This window comes from Schistocerca piceifrons, unplaced genomic scaffold (assembly GCF_021461385.2).
Source record: "Schistocerca piceifrons isolate TAMUIC-IGC-003096 unplaced genomic scaffold, iqSchPice1.1 HiC_scaffold_905, whole genome shotgun sequence".
In the NCBI taxonomy this organism is placed as follows: domain Eukaryota; kingdom Metazoa; phylum Arthropoda; class Insecta; order Orthoptera; family Acrididae; genus Schistocerca; species Schistocerca piceifrons.
The window spans coordinates 182,807-199,669 of record NW_025729174.1 but is presented as its reverse complement, the minus strand read 5'-3'; positions in this window follow the sequence as shown (position 1 = coordinate 199,669).

Below are 16,863 nucleotides of genomic sequence, written 5' to 3'. Positions count from 1 at the left end.
CATCTGGTCCCCCTACACTGATTCTCTGAGTATTGGTTTATTTATTATTATTAGATGCATAGTATTATATAACTGATAGTTTAAAATGTGTAGATTTATCTAAGGAAGGTAAAGTAATTCATGATAGTATCACGCTGGCGGCGTAGTTCGCGTTACTTGAATAGCCCACTTTCAATAGTGACAACGATTTTCATACCGTAATTTTAGAGCAAGAATCTTCACATTAGTACTGAAAAAAGGAAGTTTATAATGACATGGGCATCGATATTGGAAATGAATGAAGAAGGAACTCTTCCTTTATGTTGTTGGAGAAACCATCCGAACATTAATCTGAAGTGATTTAGGGAAACCGAAGAAGTAGAGTAGCAGTGGGCATACTGAATACAAAGGGATGCTAATATCAAGATATGATAAGACTTTTGGGAACATCCACTCCATCCCCACGTGGCATTACCGCATCTTGAGCAACTGAGTGTGTAACCTGATTCCCCTGTGGCGTGCCGCCGACGCCTCTGGGGCAATTGCACGAATGAGATGGCTGAATGGGCATGACACGAAAGCCAATAAATTGAATAAATAAATAACACTACACTGTAAAAGCACTCATCGCACTCATCTACACACACCACAGATAGACACTTGACACTTCACAACAGGTCATAGACCAGAATCAGGTCTCCTTTGTCCTCCTACCCTTTCTATTTAGACAGTCGTGTTCTAGGTTTGTTCAGCATAGTGAAAAGTACATCAGCATGAGAGCTGTCCTAGTTAAAAGTGGCAGTAAATATCGCCTTTGTGTAACATTTTGTAAGTAACTATATCCGATTGTCAAGTATTTGAAGAAAAGCATTTTGGTATTATGATGTGGGACCATGGCCTGGCTGAGATCCATGCGCACTATATAAAAAAATATGTGTTGTTCCACTTCTCCTCCTACCCACTTACCCCACTAGAGCGATTTTAACTAAACTTGGTAAACGTATCACTTGCTGTCTGGAATGAATAGCTGTGGGAGTAGGAACCACCTACCTATAAAAGGTGTTGGGATGGGGGTGAAATGTAGTGTAGCCCACGACGCTCAAATACACATAACTTAATCGTGAAGTTTTTGATAATGAGAGCACTTAGTGACTTTCAACAGACTTTACACTTAATTTCAAACCTTTATGAAACTTTTTCTCGCTCACATCCCCCACAAAAGGATGAAAGGTAAAAAGTTTATCACTTACGACATTTTTCGATTTCTATGCAGTAAACCTGCAGCATGAGGAATGGCGTTTTAATTTATTACTTCTTTATTACTAACCGCATTCGTGACACATTTTGGAAAGAGTATTCACATATAGCACTGACTGTACCAGCAAAATTACGTAATACTGCGACACATAGTTCAGGATGTCAAATACTGATATTGGTAACACATGTGGCAGACAGTATCCCCGTCTGCCTCTGAATGTACCTAGAGAAATATATCACTGTGTGCTACATAGATCAGGTGATACGACTTCAAAAATACTGAGATGCGCGAAAGTCTGCCACATCATGCATGCCGCTTTAAGTCTCACAGTACCAACGTATATTTTATAACTCGCCGCACCAAGGGGGGGAGGGGGGGGGGACTTTGTGGCCACTCAACAAAATTCTCTAATTCAAATTTCTTCATCTTTATTGACCTCTACTAACAAAATATTGTATAAAGAGCTACTGATGTGTAAGAAAGGACCAGAAACCAAATTTGCTTTAGCACTCTCTACAAAAACGTATTTAGTATTTTTAACTTTTTTCGTCATTTAACTTTACTTAGCCTTACGTTCTTGAGCAGTATGTCTTTACATTGGTAGTAAAAGTCATTACAGATATCTTGAAGAAAACTTCATTATAATTCAAAAATATTACAGATGTTTTAAATTAAATGTAGCAGTTTACTTTACATATTTTCTGGGATTACCTATTCATCATTTTCTTCGGAAACTTCTTCGCACTTGGAACATATAGCAATTTTCTTGCTGTGTACACTGCATGTGTATCTCTCACAGTTGTTAGAGATCATAGCTGGTTTGTTCACTTTATTATACTGCACTGCTTTTGGCTTACTTTCACGACAGCACAAGTGACATCTTCTCTTCCTCCTTCAGCTTTATTTGCAGCGAACTTCTGCTTGATATTCCCTCCGAGAATACCTTCCATGGCTGAAACCACACACTTCCGAAGTCCTGTAATATTCCTAGCCATTTCTTCTGTGTATGGTTTCATAAACTGTCGTCCCATGTCTTGAAGAAAAAGCCATCCCTTATGAGATTTTGTCTTATTCCAATATGTGAAGTTGAGCAGAAACAATATATTACCATTGACGTCTGCTATGTCCACAAGAGTATAAAAAATAGATAGCGGCCACCTTCTTGTTGCCCTCTTCGTTGAAAATTTCCTCATCATTTTATCTATTATGTCACCGCCGCCTTTCGTCTAATTATAATATAAATTTATGACTTTTTCCTTCATAGTGTCACTAGGTGAACTGGATGCAGGGTCATAATGTTGAGTTGACAGCTACAGATGATTATTTTTTCTAGTTTTTCACGAGGGATATAAGAAACAATTATGATTGGGATGTTTCCAGTACCACAATAATTGAAGGTAAATTTCTGGGAATATGATTCTCTTCCTGAGATGTCTTTCAGTTCTTCAGGTATGTGCTTCCTATTAACTTGTAATGTTCCCACGAGACTCAGCTTGTTATCTCTCCACAAATCTTCAGATATATTAGCTGAAGTGTAATATCTGTCTGTGGTGACATTGCTCCCTGAATTATGTTTAATAACAACCAGGCGTTTCACTACAGCTGCAGCTGAATTTGATTGTTACGGACTATCGTTTTGTTCCGTGTATACGACTCCATGCTGATGACATAACTGGTTTTGGACTCTGTGATCATTCGTATAATATAACCATACTTTCCAGGATTTCCCTTCATAAAGATCTTGAAGGTCACTTGGCACAGAACAGTTACAACACTTCATCAATAACTGTGGGCATCCCAGTAGAATAATACAGTATCTTGGCTGTAATTCATTCACTTTATCAAATGCTTCTCGTATAGCAGCAACCTTGTAATGTCCCCCGCTCTCATTTCATATCTCTGTGTCAACAAATCTTACTATTTTAGTAAACTGACGGAATCTAGTTCTACTCATAGTAGCAGTATAAACGAAACTTCCCGAAGTGTTGGACCTTAAATCGGCAATAGGTAACTTACTATTGCCCTCCTTCCCCATAACAATAAGTAGCCCTATATAAGTCACAAATTCTAGTCCGTCTCTTTCGGGTGAATTGTGTCTCAATGCTTCCTCAATGGTATGCTTTATTATGATGTTAACAATTTATTTTCAAACGATTCTTTTAGTATTCCTAGTTTAAATTCATTTCTTATACCTTCTCACTCTTTCACTACATTTTGTGCTACTCGTCTTGTGATACGAGAGGTTTCGAATAAATCTTTTTCAGTGTTTGTAAAATAGTTTAAAATAATTTTCACTGACCTCACCAGCTGTGTCATTATCCACTGCAGGTGCCCAGATTTCGTCTTCCAAGTCTGATTGTACACCATCACTGTCCACAGCCTCGCGCACAACATATTCCTCTTCAGTTTCACTCACTACTTCATCACTATCACCCATCACAATTTCAGAACCTCCAGAATCTTCTAAAATATCTTATACTTCTCTCTCAGTAAGAGAGTGACGGGACAATTTCAATCATAGTTTTCCGTAACAATGTACAAATTGGGACTGAATAAGATGGAACAAGAAACAATCAAAAACCGAAGAGAAATTGAATCGTTGTTGAGATCATTGTTGCTATCGACACAGAGAAATTCAATGCCCAGAGGGTCTACACTGCCGAAATGTTGTAATTTATGGAATAAGATATTCGTTATCAAATCACATCCACCATCAAGAAGGTAGACTTTATGACAACAGCATTTAAACTTAAGTTAACGATTTATATTCAGCTGAAAATAATAAAAAAAACTAAATATTTTCATTAGACTTTGAAAGTAAGAAATACCAATCTAAATTACAAATTTTACAAAAGGTGAGCACAAAGTACCCTCCCTTTTGGTACCAAATGGGCTAATTTATTACGTCTTCAGAACTAACTGGATTCGCAACGCATTTAGCAGACAGTAGTCACATATACCAGTGGATGCATCTGCAAAATTATGTCATCATGCGACACATAATTCAGATACGATCTCATGAACGTTGAGATGCATGAAAATAAAACTACAGAGCGAAATTCAAGAGAGATACAGATGTGATATGTATACAAATAGGTGTGAAATATGTCAAATAAATGTGAAATATATTTGACATGTGCACACATGGGCTAAACCACGGGTAAAAAGCTCACCCCAAACCTCTGGAACGATTTCAACCAAATTTGGTACACAGATTCGTTACAGTCAGAATTTAAGAACCACCAGCCTCCTGTTGTGGTTGAGGTGATAGCGTGGAAAGAGAAGAGCGAGGAGGATATGGACACACAGAGAGGAGAAGGACGATATGGAAGAAGATCGAGGAAATAAGAGATTTACAGAGAGAGGAAGAGGGGAAAAGGACAGAGAAAAGGATGAGGAGGGAAAGCTCAGAGGTAGGAGAGAGGAGTTGATGGACAGAGAAAGGAAACAGGAGGAGGCAGATAGTGAGAGGAGAAAGGAGGAGATGAATGGCGAGAGGGAGGAGGAGATGGACAAAGAAAGGCGGGAGGAGGAGATGAAGTTAGAGAGGCAGAAGAGAAGATGGACACAGAGGGAAGGAGCTGATGGACAGAGAGAGCGGTAGGAGCAAATGAGCAGAGGGAACTGTATGAGCAGGTGAGTAGAGAGAGGGGCAGTAAGAGATGTACTAACAGAAGATTGTAATAAATGCACACCCGGGCAACGTCAAGTACTCAGCTAATACTATAATAAAATTACGCTAACACATTTTCGGCAAAATTGTGACGTAATTTACAACGTATAACACAGTGACAATACAGTATGTTGCTGGATTATTGTAAAATAATGACGGCACGAAATTTACCTTATGCACCCCCACCTCTCACAGCTGTTTACTAACATATTAACGATTATCCCTAAATACTCACGCTTCGATTCTAAAATACGTGTAAATTCGGTGACCTAACGACTAGCGCAGTGTGATATTCACTACGGTAATAAAGACTGCACCTAACAGACTTGCAAGTAACCACTTACCACGCTAAATGTACACCGTAAACAATCTATTACACTTGTGCTATTATTACGCCCACGTGGATAGGACAGAAACAATAGAGAAGTATTTATTCTAAAAAGAATCACAGCGTCCAGCGAACGCAGTGCGTCATGAGGCGTCTGTAGGGTAGGCAACACTACAACCTGCACTAGGCCGCATGCCACCGCCCCAGCTGCTAATAAAGCTGCTGCGAACACAAGCGGCAGTTCACAAAAACAATTTAACACGTGCTGAGGCCACCGCCCACACATTAAAGATGGTGGCTAACAGGTCACAGCCGACAAAGATTAATGCGCCACCACTGATTGCGGAAAACCAAGCAGCTTACTAACCGCGGCCTGTCTGAACACGCAGGCCGTCATTTTGGGGTTCAAACCGCGCTATTTAAACTGCGGGATTCCCGCATGTCCGAACGCAGCCTAAAATCATGTTTATTGTAATGGTACATGACCCATTATGCCCCTCCTAATCTGCATCTAACACTGTATTTTGCTGTATGCCTCCTCTGTTCCGAGTTAATCCCTACTAGAACTAAAAACGTATTTGGTTATTTTACCTTGACTGAATCTTCCTGTGACCTTGAATAATGTACGATTCTATACGTAAAATCAGCACTATTTTCAAATCTTGAATCAAATATTAGGGATCCCATATTATTAAAAATAAGTCTCTAATATCTGAGAATAGCCCCAGTAACGACGTGTTATTAACACTCAGCTGCCTTGACATCCTGCTATTGCTAGTGAAGTCCTCTTTTACAGCAAGAATTTATTAAATCGACTGTCCTAAGAAATATTCTGGGATAATCGTACAATGAGATGTGTGGTGGTGGAAGCCTCGTCACCGTGATGAAGTCATTAAATATGCGATCTGTTTACATATACAGTGGTAAACTATGGCTTCCGTGTCGCATATCACCAAGCAATACGTACCCACACTTTGGTTCCTGAGATTTATTTCCAAATATTGTTACCATCCCGACTTAGCTCTAGCTCGCATTCTTCTACTTTTGTTAACAATGTATATGCTGATATTGATGAAAAGCAGTAAATAAGTATCTTACGTCAAAATTATTACGAATTTTTTTCCGGTGACACGTTTCGCCTCATGTGTGTTTCAGAACTTGAAATATCTTCCCTGAATAATTGAAGTAGCTCGTTAAAAGAATTTATTGACATTCTCACATAGTCAAAGAATTTTTCTTCATACATTCTTAATGTAGGATACAACGTTACGAATTGGCCACGTAAGAGCCGATCACTTAGTATAGGATGCACCCAATACTGATTTTTTTTTACTCTCGCTCTCTTATTTTGAGAAACCAGAGTAAACACAATATTTCTTCTTCGACTTCCATTTTGACATTGTCAATTCCCGCTACACACTGCGAACGCCAACCGCTTACTAACCGCGGCCTGTCTGAACACGCAGGCCGTCATTTTGGGGTTCAAACCGCGCTATTTAAACTGCGGGATTCCCGCATGTCCGAACGCAGCCTTAAAATCATGTTTATTGTAATGGTACATGACCCATTATGCCCCTCCTAATCTGCATCTAACACTGTATTTTGCTGTATGCCTCCTCTGTTCCGAGTTAATCCCTACTAGAACTAAAAACGTATTTGGTTATTTTACCTTGACTGAATCTTCCTGTGACCTTGAATAATGTACGATTCTATACGTAAAATCAGCACTATTTTCAAATCTTGAATCTAATATTAGGGATCCCATATTATTAAAAATCACTGTAACCTCCAATTCACCTTGATAATCACGTTCAAGCACGGCCATTAGCAGAAATGCATAACCCTCTTTGCCACCAACAACTTCTATCTAAAGCATTTTACTGTATCTCATCTCTATCCCGATTTATTCCCCATTATGGATTAAAGTGGTCCACCCTGTATACAGGGTGGTCCATTGATTGTGACCGGGTCAAATATCTCACGAAATAAGCGTCAAACGAAAAAACTACAAAGAACGAAACTTGTCTAGCTTGAAGGGGGAAACCAGATGGCGCTATGGTTGGCCCGCTAGATGGCGCTGCCATAGGTCAAACGGATATCAACTGCGTTTTTTTACATAGGAACCCCCATTTTTTATTACATATTCGTGTAGTACGTAAAGAAATATGAACGTTTTAGTTGGACCACTTTTTTCGCTTTGTGATAGATGACGCTGTAATAGTCACAAACATATGGCTCACAATTTTAAACGAACAGTTGGTAAAAGGTAGGATATTTAAACTAAAATACAGAATGTAGGTACGTTTGAACATTTTATTTTGGTTGTTCCAATGTGATACATGTACCTCTGTGAACTTATCATTTCTGAGAACGCATGCTGTTACAGCGTGATTACCTGTAAATACCACATTAATGCAATAAATGTTCAAAATAATGTCCGTCAACCTCAATGCATTTGGCAATACGTGTAAAGACATTCCTCTCAACAGCGAGTAGTTCGCCTTCCGTTATGTTCGCACGTGCATTGACAATGCGATGACGCATGTTGTCAAGCGTTGTCAGTGGATCACGATAGCAAATATCCTTCAACTTTCCCCACAGAAAGAAGTCCGGGGACGTCAGATCCGGTGAACATGCGGGCTTTGACGACCAATCCACATGTCATGAAATATGCTATTCAACACGGCTTCAACCGCACGCGAGCTATGTGCCGGACATCTATCATGTTGGAAGTACATCGCCACTCTGTCATTCAGTGAAACATCTTGAAGTAATATCGGTAGAACATTACATAGGAAATCAGCATACATTGCACCATTTAGATTGCCATCGATAAAATGGGGGCCAATTATCCTTCCTCTCATAATGCCGCACCATACATTAACCCGCCAAGATCGCTGATGTTCCACTTGTCGCAGCCATCGTGGATTTTCCGTTGCCCAATAGTGCATATTATGCCGGTTTACGTTACCGCTGTTGGTGAATGACGCTTCGTCGCTAAATAGAATGCGTGCAAAAAATCTGCCATTGTCCCGTAATTTCTCTTGTGCCCAGTGGCAGAACTGTACACGACGTTCAAAGTCTTCGCCATGAAATTCCTGGTGCATAGAAATATGGTACGGGTGCAATCGATGTTGATGTAGCATTCTCAACACCGACGTTTTTGAGATTCCCGATTCTCGCGCAATTTGTCTGCTACTGATGTGTGGATTAGCAGCGACAGCAGGTAAAACACCTACTTGGGCATCATCATTTGTTGCAGGTCGTGGTTGACGTTTCACATGTGGCTGAACGCTTCCTGTTTCCTTAAATAACGTAACTAGCCGGCGAACGGTCTGGACACTTGGATGATGTCGTCCAGGATACCAAGCAGCATACGTAGCACACACCCGTTGGGCATTTTGACCACAATAGCCATACATCAACACGATATCGACCTTTCCTAAGATTGGTAAACGGTCCATTTTAACACGGGTAATGTATCACGAAGCAAATACCGTCCGCACTGACGGAATTTTACGTGATATCACGTACTTATACGTTTGTGACTGTTAAAGCGCCCTCTATCAGAAAGCGAAAAAAGTGGTCCAACTAAAACATTCATATTTCTTTACGTACTACACGAATATGTAATAAAAATGGGGGTTACTATTTTTTTTAAAAAGTTGATATCCGTTTGACCTATGGCAACGCCATCTAGCGGGCCAACAATAGCGCCATCTGGTTTCCCCTTCAAGCTAGACGAGTTTCTTTCTTTGTAGTTTTTTGTTTGATGCTTATTTCGTGAGATATTTCGCCCGGTCACTATCAGTGGACCACCCTGTATATAGATACATTGTAAAATATTGAGACTAGCCATTCCTGAGAAGTTAGCAAATTTCTAATGTTTATACAACTAAACTTCTCAGTTCGATTCTGCTTGTACAGCACCCACACTCCTCCTGATATTCATATTCCACGTTTATAACTCCAGCATTTTTTTCTTAGCTTCAGGCTAGTATATAGACACATACTACCGGTCATTAAAATTTGGAGTGTCTTACAGTCCAAATGCAGACCACATGCAAAAAAACAGAGAAAATCCCATGTGATAAGGCTGGTATTGTGCGTGTAGGACTCAGCTCAGCCTTATAGTTGTTCGGGCATATGCGTATGTAATCCCTGGACTGGATTTCCATCTCCACAGTAAAACTGGCCTCTATGGAAGAGCGACAACACAATTTTCACAAATATTTGCCGTGTGATATTTTGGAAAAGTGCGTTTGAGCTCTGCTGCATGATAATTCTACACCTGCAATCCTTTATCTCACATAGAGGGCATAAGAACAATATAGGAGCAAGATAGTAGGGACTAAAAGTAGAATTAATAATTTAGGGTCCAAATCACGTAATACAATTATACACAGAACAGTGAGTATGTAAAGATTTGGCGCATTATGTATTTTACACCACATGCTATTCGAGAGTCAATGACCCTCAGAATGTATGTAGGGCTGAGTAGCATATATCTCTATCCAGTGACGCCTATGGTCTGAGGATGACATGGCGGGCGGGCGGTACTGTTAGGCCTTCATGGCCTGTTCGGGAGGAGTTAAGCCTTAGCATATATCTCTATCACGTGCTGCAATATCATCCAAGTAATTACTTTAATAGCGATCTGTTTAAGACTATTCGATAAATCACCACATTTTTCTTATGAGAAGCAAGACGCACGATAGAATATAACAATCCTCTTTAGGCATATCCAGATAGGTGTTTCGTAATATTATCGACAGAAGATCTATATCAAGTACGCTCCACTCCGCCGAGCGATTGTCAAAATCACAGTTACAGTTACGGAAATATAGCTCCTCACGACAATAAAATAATAGCGTTTCTCAAAATTCAAGAGGACAAAATCAGCAATTCATCTCGATGAAAGCAGAGAGAGAGGTAGATTTATAGTTCTCTTGAGTAATGATCAAAGAAACCTTAAATTTTAATTATACCATGCACTTGCATGATATCTGATTTCTGCTAGAGTAGAGTTTATCCCAAATCCCACATGAACAATGTACGAGCTCGTCCCCTTGTGTGATCTACATGTGTATTTTTAAGAACTGAAACGGCATGCAAAACACGACAGCTTTATAAGATGATCCCAGTCTTTACATACGGGGATCGTATCAGGAAACAAGACTCATAACACGCTCGTTCCATTTACGATATGTGTCAGAGAGTACATTATCATCCGTACTACTCCATTCGGTAAACATCCTGGGTTCCTCATCGTATTCCTCTAATGCAACGACCACCACCTATATCGTAGCATGTGAGGTACATCACAGCCTTGTGCACTAAAGTGATACATACTAAAACACTCGAATGTCTCTGCGAAACTACTACGACGACTCTGATCCCATACTGGAAATTATTGACTAACAATCAATGAGTTCCGAGGACTGCGAAGAGAAGCATACCCTTATGTAATCCAGCATACTACCTTACAACGTCCGATGTTTGGAATGCATGTGGCATTGGAATATGATCAGAATGCCTACTACCGCAGTGGCTGTTCTTTCGGACATGCATGCACTGTAGTATCGTATGTAGTCTGCATCTTAGCAAATCCTTTAGTTGTTGATGACGATTTTATACACCACTAGCAGAAACCTCTGGGAAGGTGAGTCTGTTGTTTCTACTTCACTACTAATAAATGAGCTTCCCAAGACTTCGTTCAGTCGACAACTTAGCAACAATCCAACCCCATTTACAAATGTATCTTCAAAGTTATAACGAAGATTGTAATCAAACATCGGAAATAATATCTTGTTAAAACTACAGTCTACTACGACTTAACATATCATCCAGGTTTTTGTAATGCATTTTTCTTGTGAAGAACTATTTGTACTCCAGTAGAGCAATCGAGCTGGATGCATAACATAGAGTTCCATTAAGAGATAGCCTACAATACGACTGAAGAGGAACAGAGGGGTTAGTGGTACGTGAAGAATCCACTGTCACACAGCAGACACGAAAGCGAATTAATACTGAATTTTCTTCCGGTCCTGAACTATGAGGAAAGTTCCAAGTCTGTAGCTCATCAGCAAATTAGTTTAAAATCAATTGCCAAATTTGCGTCAAAGCGGAAAAGAGACAAGAAAATGAAGTAATTGAAACACGTTAAACATTAGTGTTTGTTGGCGTTTAATTCATTTTGGCAACCTTAACAGAGACAAACACGAAGTCCATTACGTAATTAAACATCTAAGCCTCTAGTATGGCAATACCATCATCTTTAACCAAGTAACATGTAACCGTCTCATCATTCTTTACAATAACGTTATCACTTTCCTGGAATCTTCCACTGCACACAGAACTCGTGGTTTGACGTTAAGTACTCACAAATCTCTATCTTCTTAAAGAAATCCTTACCAAAAACTTCCATTCTATGCAAAGCCCTAAGCTAACTGTCCTTAACGGAAAGCTTTTGCCATAATCCATTTTAAAGTCAGCCAGCACCAATTTATATGATATTGACATATGTTTTTTTTATATTGCCAGTGCTTATTTGAAAATGATTTTTCCAATAAATGCTATTTGATACAGCAGTAATTCCCCTGTTTAGGAGAGTGGGATATTTCGCCTTTACATCGTGTCTAGAATTTCCCACCTTCCCACTATTAAAGTACACATAGGTCGCGTCATCCCAATCTTACATCTAATGCGTGCTTTAAAGTATTGTAGTTTCCGCCACAAATTCTAATTTATTTCTCAGCATAATGTTTTTTTCTGAGCATGTATATGAACCAGTGGAGGCTCTATGAATCAATGAAGACAAGGAAAGCGGCATGTTAGAGATTATTTGTGTAACTGCAGAATTACATTTTTTTCCATACAATAGAACGCTACACAGCACTGAGTCAGTATTGGCCTAGTGGAGTGCACATGTAGCCCCTGGAGTGCTATCTGCATATTGCATAGCAATTGTTTCTAAATCATACAGACTCGAATGTTCTACCAATAATACTCTGCAAGCAAGATGGTTGAAATTGCTCTGAGCACTATGGGACTCAACATCTGAGGTCATCAGTCCCCTAGAACTCAGAACTACTTAAACCTTACTAACCTAAGGACATCACACACATCCATGCCCGAGGCAGGATTCGAACCTGCGACCGTAGCGGTCACGTGGTTCCAGACTGAAGTGCCTAGAACTGCTCGGCCACACCGGCCTGCTGCAAGGAAGAAATTGGCGTCTTCTTAACTCTGTAACAGACCATCCACGCTGACTGTTGGTGGAATTGTCTGACAATTCTAAAATCAGCACCAAAATTATGATTTCCTGTAGTTGATCAGTTACATCGAAGAAAGTGTTAAGACTGAGATGTGAGCATATTAGGAGCTGACCCATCTAACCCTCACCACCTGAACTATAATTTCCGCACATCCTTATAAACCTTGTGGGTAAGATTTATCTCTCCATGGTTGCCTAGTGCCCTAAGAGGAAGTTGATTACAGTGTGGTTAGCAGCTTCAAGTTTTGCTATTTGTTAATGAGCTATATTTTCCATATTTCCACATTTTCATATTTTTTATTTATTTTCCACACAGTTACACACTCTCCAAATTTGTCATTTTTTTTATTCTATGTGTAGATATACTAAAATATTTGTTCTCATATTGGTTACCCTACTAATCTATAGCATCCAACAGTGATCCAGATTCCCTCACCAAGCAGGATAGAATCTTCAAAGTTCAGCTAAATCACTTTCTCTCCATTTTCTTCCAAATGCCAAACCGGAAAGAAAAACTTCCATGAGCACACAAAGGAAATCACACTAAAACTCACACATGGATTGTGGAGGAGGTGGAGTGTTGACTACAGTTATTTTAAACACTCCTTAATGCCTACTGATCTTTACAAAATAACACTCCACGGCCACCAAACAACTATAACACCCATTTATACTTTTCCATATTTAAATAACACAGAATACACTCAAAATACAGCAGTCTAACCTTTCTACGTGCTCTGCAGATACAAGAATGAAATAATATTATGAATACCGATCAAATGCAGGTATTAAAGCTTCTGTATAACTAATACAATAATGACCTAGGTTATGTGTATGTAACAGATGGGAATAGTAATGAAGTTCGAGGACCTGAATTCAAGCCATTGTAAACAAACATAGCAGAATTGTGCTATTTTGTGTGTGTGCATGTGTTAGGTTCCCGTCGAAGCCTCCACTACCTAGGACTGGTTCAGGATAGGACTCAGAAGTGCATCCAGTTGTGTTATGTCCAGGATAATGTTGAGGGGTGATGTACCAGATATATGACTGGGTATTGTCTGAGTTTTATCCACGAGCTTTAGGTCCAGGGTAAAGTCTTGAGCTGGATCTATCTCTGTCAGGTCTGGCAAGAAGTCCGTAGATGGTTCCATCATCATGATAGCCACAGTAGCAACCAGAGTATGATCGACCAGCATTAGTTCATGATTGGGTGTGACTACCTAACATCATACTAAAACTTTTTTGTGGAGAGGAAGATAGTAGGGAAGCAGTAACGTCAATGTAGACAGTGGTAACACTGTTCCATCTTCCTCGGATGTAACATGTCGTGGTATCGTTATAATGGGTGGTTGTAATTAAATTTTTCCTATTTAACGCGTTATAACACGGAAACTACTTACTGTACGAGTACCAAACTTGGTAGCATTAATGTCCATAGTATGGGGTGCATGATTTCCATGCGTCACAGCGTCACCGTCCAGTTCCAACTATGGCCACCAGGTGCTGTGATCAGTTATCGTGATTCATAGTCTCAAACACCTCAGCAGTCGCAGTCCACTTGTTGACGTGTCAACATTAGCTTGGATAAAAGGATCAGGGCATTATTGGTGAAGTTTTGGTATCAAAACAACAATAATACTGCAGCTGTACTTCGAGAATATCGCTGGCAGAAAGTATTACGGAAGTGTCCTCTTTCTGCACCTGCTGTGCAAACATGATGAAGAAATTCGAATCAACTGGAGAACTGGGTGTCGCTCCGGGAAGAGGCCGACGAATAGTTGCACTAAAGGTGGTTGACAAAATCGCTGTTGCTAAGGCAGACAATGCTGCGCGCAGTTCCCGATCGTCAGGCAGTGCGCGTGCTGTGTAACGACACTTGAACATTCCGTGGTCCACTGTAGGGAAGGCACTTCAAACCATTCTCAAATGGTATCCGTAAAAGATCCATACTGTGCAGCAGCTTGCATCACAGGATGCACAATGACGTGATGACTTCGCTCTCAACTTTCTCCCAAGGACTGATGTTGACGAGGGCTGCCCCTGGACCACCCTATGGCCAGATGCCGCTCATTTTTCTCTGATGCATGAGTGGACACACAGAATAGCAGAGTGTGAGGATCTTCACCTCCAGTAATTGTGCATGAAGTTCCTCTTTATGGTGAACGTGTCACCATGTGGTGTGGCTTCACGGCTAAATTCATCATTGGCCCATTCTTTTTTGAACAGGTTGGCGCTCACGGACGAAAGACGTGCAGTGTTACTGGCCAGCGTTACTATGATATGATGCGCCAGCATGCCATACCCGCCTTACAGGAGAGAGACGCATTGAATTCAATAGTTTTCATGCAATATTGGTCATGAAGTTCTCATGCTTTCCTGAAATATGTTTGGAAACGACTAAATCAACAGCAGATCGTTTTCAGATGTTTGGCCGGCACAATCATCTGAGCTCACTCCCTGTGATATCTGGTTGTGGGGCAACCTGAAGGACAGGGTTTACCAGGGGAACATTCACACATGTGCTGATCTGAAGTACAAAGTATCAAGAGAGGTAGCCAGCGTACCTACGGACATGCTTCGTTCTGCTGTGCGGAATGCAATCCTGCACTTTCAGACTCTTTTGGACACTAATGCGCGCCATATTGAGCCCGTTTTGTAGCAGTAATGGTACCAGTATGTAATGTTATGATGTACCGTAGCAGCACATAAAAAGTATTTCAGTTGAACTGATTCTGCTTTATTTCTCTTCCTCATGTCCTTGACATTAATGCTACCAAGACTGGTAGTCGTACGGCTATTAGTTTCCATGTTATAAGGTGTTACATACAGAACCTTTAATTATAACCACGCGCTACTAGCCGCTTCATTTTCTAGCTAGTCTATTTAAATGTATTAAAATTCAAGAAACACAAATTTTTGAAAATATGTTCACTGTACTCTGTACCAACCTTCCTCCCACCTATCGCCACCCCCCCCCCCCTCTACTCCGATGCAGGGATGTAGATTATAATTTATAATTATAAAGCAAACTCATACAAAAAACAATGTTAATTCACAAGAAGTGAGAAAAGTTGCTATCTTAGACCATTTTCCACACCCTATAACACAACTTGTAGAATAATCTACTATGATTAGTGACTGACAGGTATAGTGTAGACGTCTATCAGTGCCAAACGGGCCTAGTATGGCTGTAACCAGAAGAATTCGTCTGTATAACTGCAACATATTACTTTCTTCCACATATTTATCGCAACATGACCACAACGGCTAATAATAGCCAACACATAGGTTTAGCGACATAGCTCTTTAGGTTCATTGCCTAGCTGTTTAAACGTCGTTTTAACAGAAAATTTAGTAATGGCAGGATGCAGAGATAGACGGCGATACTGGGAAAGGTATTTTATACTATCTGTTGGTGGAAATCTATGTTAAGCAGCCAGTTCAATTGCTCTGATGGAGATCATATTATTCTTTGAAAGCAAATTGCATTAAAAAACCCGGAAGAGATGTGTATGCTGTAGATATCTGTAGTTTTAAAGGAATAAAATTTCCTGTGGGCAATCACAACCTTCGTAATAACATTAAAGAAACGTTTGCAACCTCCAGGGGCAAGATGCTTGATAAGTAGCCGACTGAATCAAGACAGGAAAATTTGTTTACTTACGATGACTTACAAGCAATGCGTAAGTACTTCCCAGCGAAACATCTGCAGCATCGGCTGCCCACGAGTTGCCAAGGTTGTTTCGAATACAGTGCAGAAGTTTCGTTGGGAAGCTGTCACACGTCTTCCACACAGTTCCGATCGCTCCTCATGCGGTTTCCACATTTTTTAGCACTGAAAAATGACATTCATGGTATGTCAAGGTGATTGAATATTATTAATAATTCATTACTGAAAATATTTCTAGGAATTAGAGATCTATATCTTAGAACGTTTCAAGACAGGTTGCTAGAAGTGTATACCCTCAAGTCGCGTTAGATGAGGTACTTTCATCTCAATCAGCTGTGGCCTGTCGGTCACTATCTTTAATGTTTAGGTAGTTGATTCAGTACGTACTGGCTTCCTGTTGCGACCAGCCACTGGAGTCGAAGAGTAGGTAGGCCCTGTGCTTCACGTGTGGCAGCATCAATCGATCCTTGGCCAGCTTTCTGATATGGCACGCATGGGCATGAAGAGGATAACACACACATTGTTTCGTTGGTTTTGTATATAAATAAAGCGTATTCCCTCTTCCATCCTATACTATGGTAGGAAAATGAGTGGATAGCTTGTGGGCTATTTAGGCTGGGCCAAAGCGTGGAGACACCTCTCTGACGGTCTGGTGTTGGCAGCTGTGGCATTGTCACTG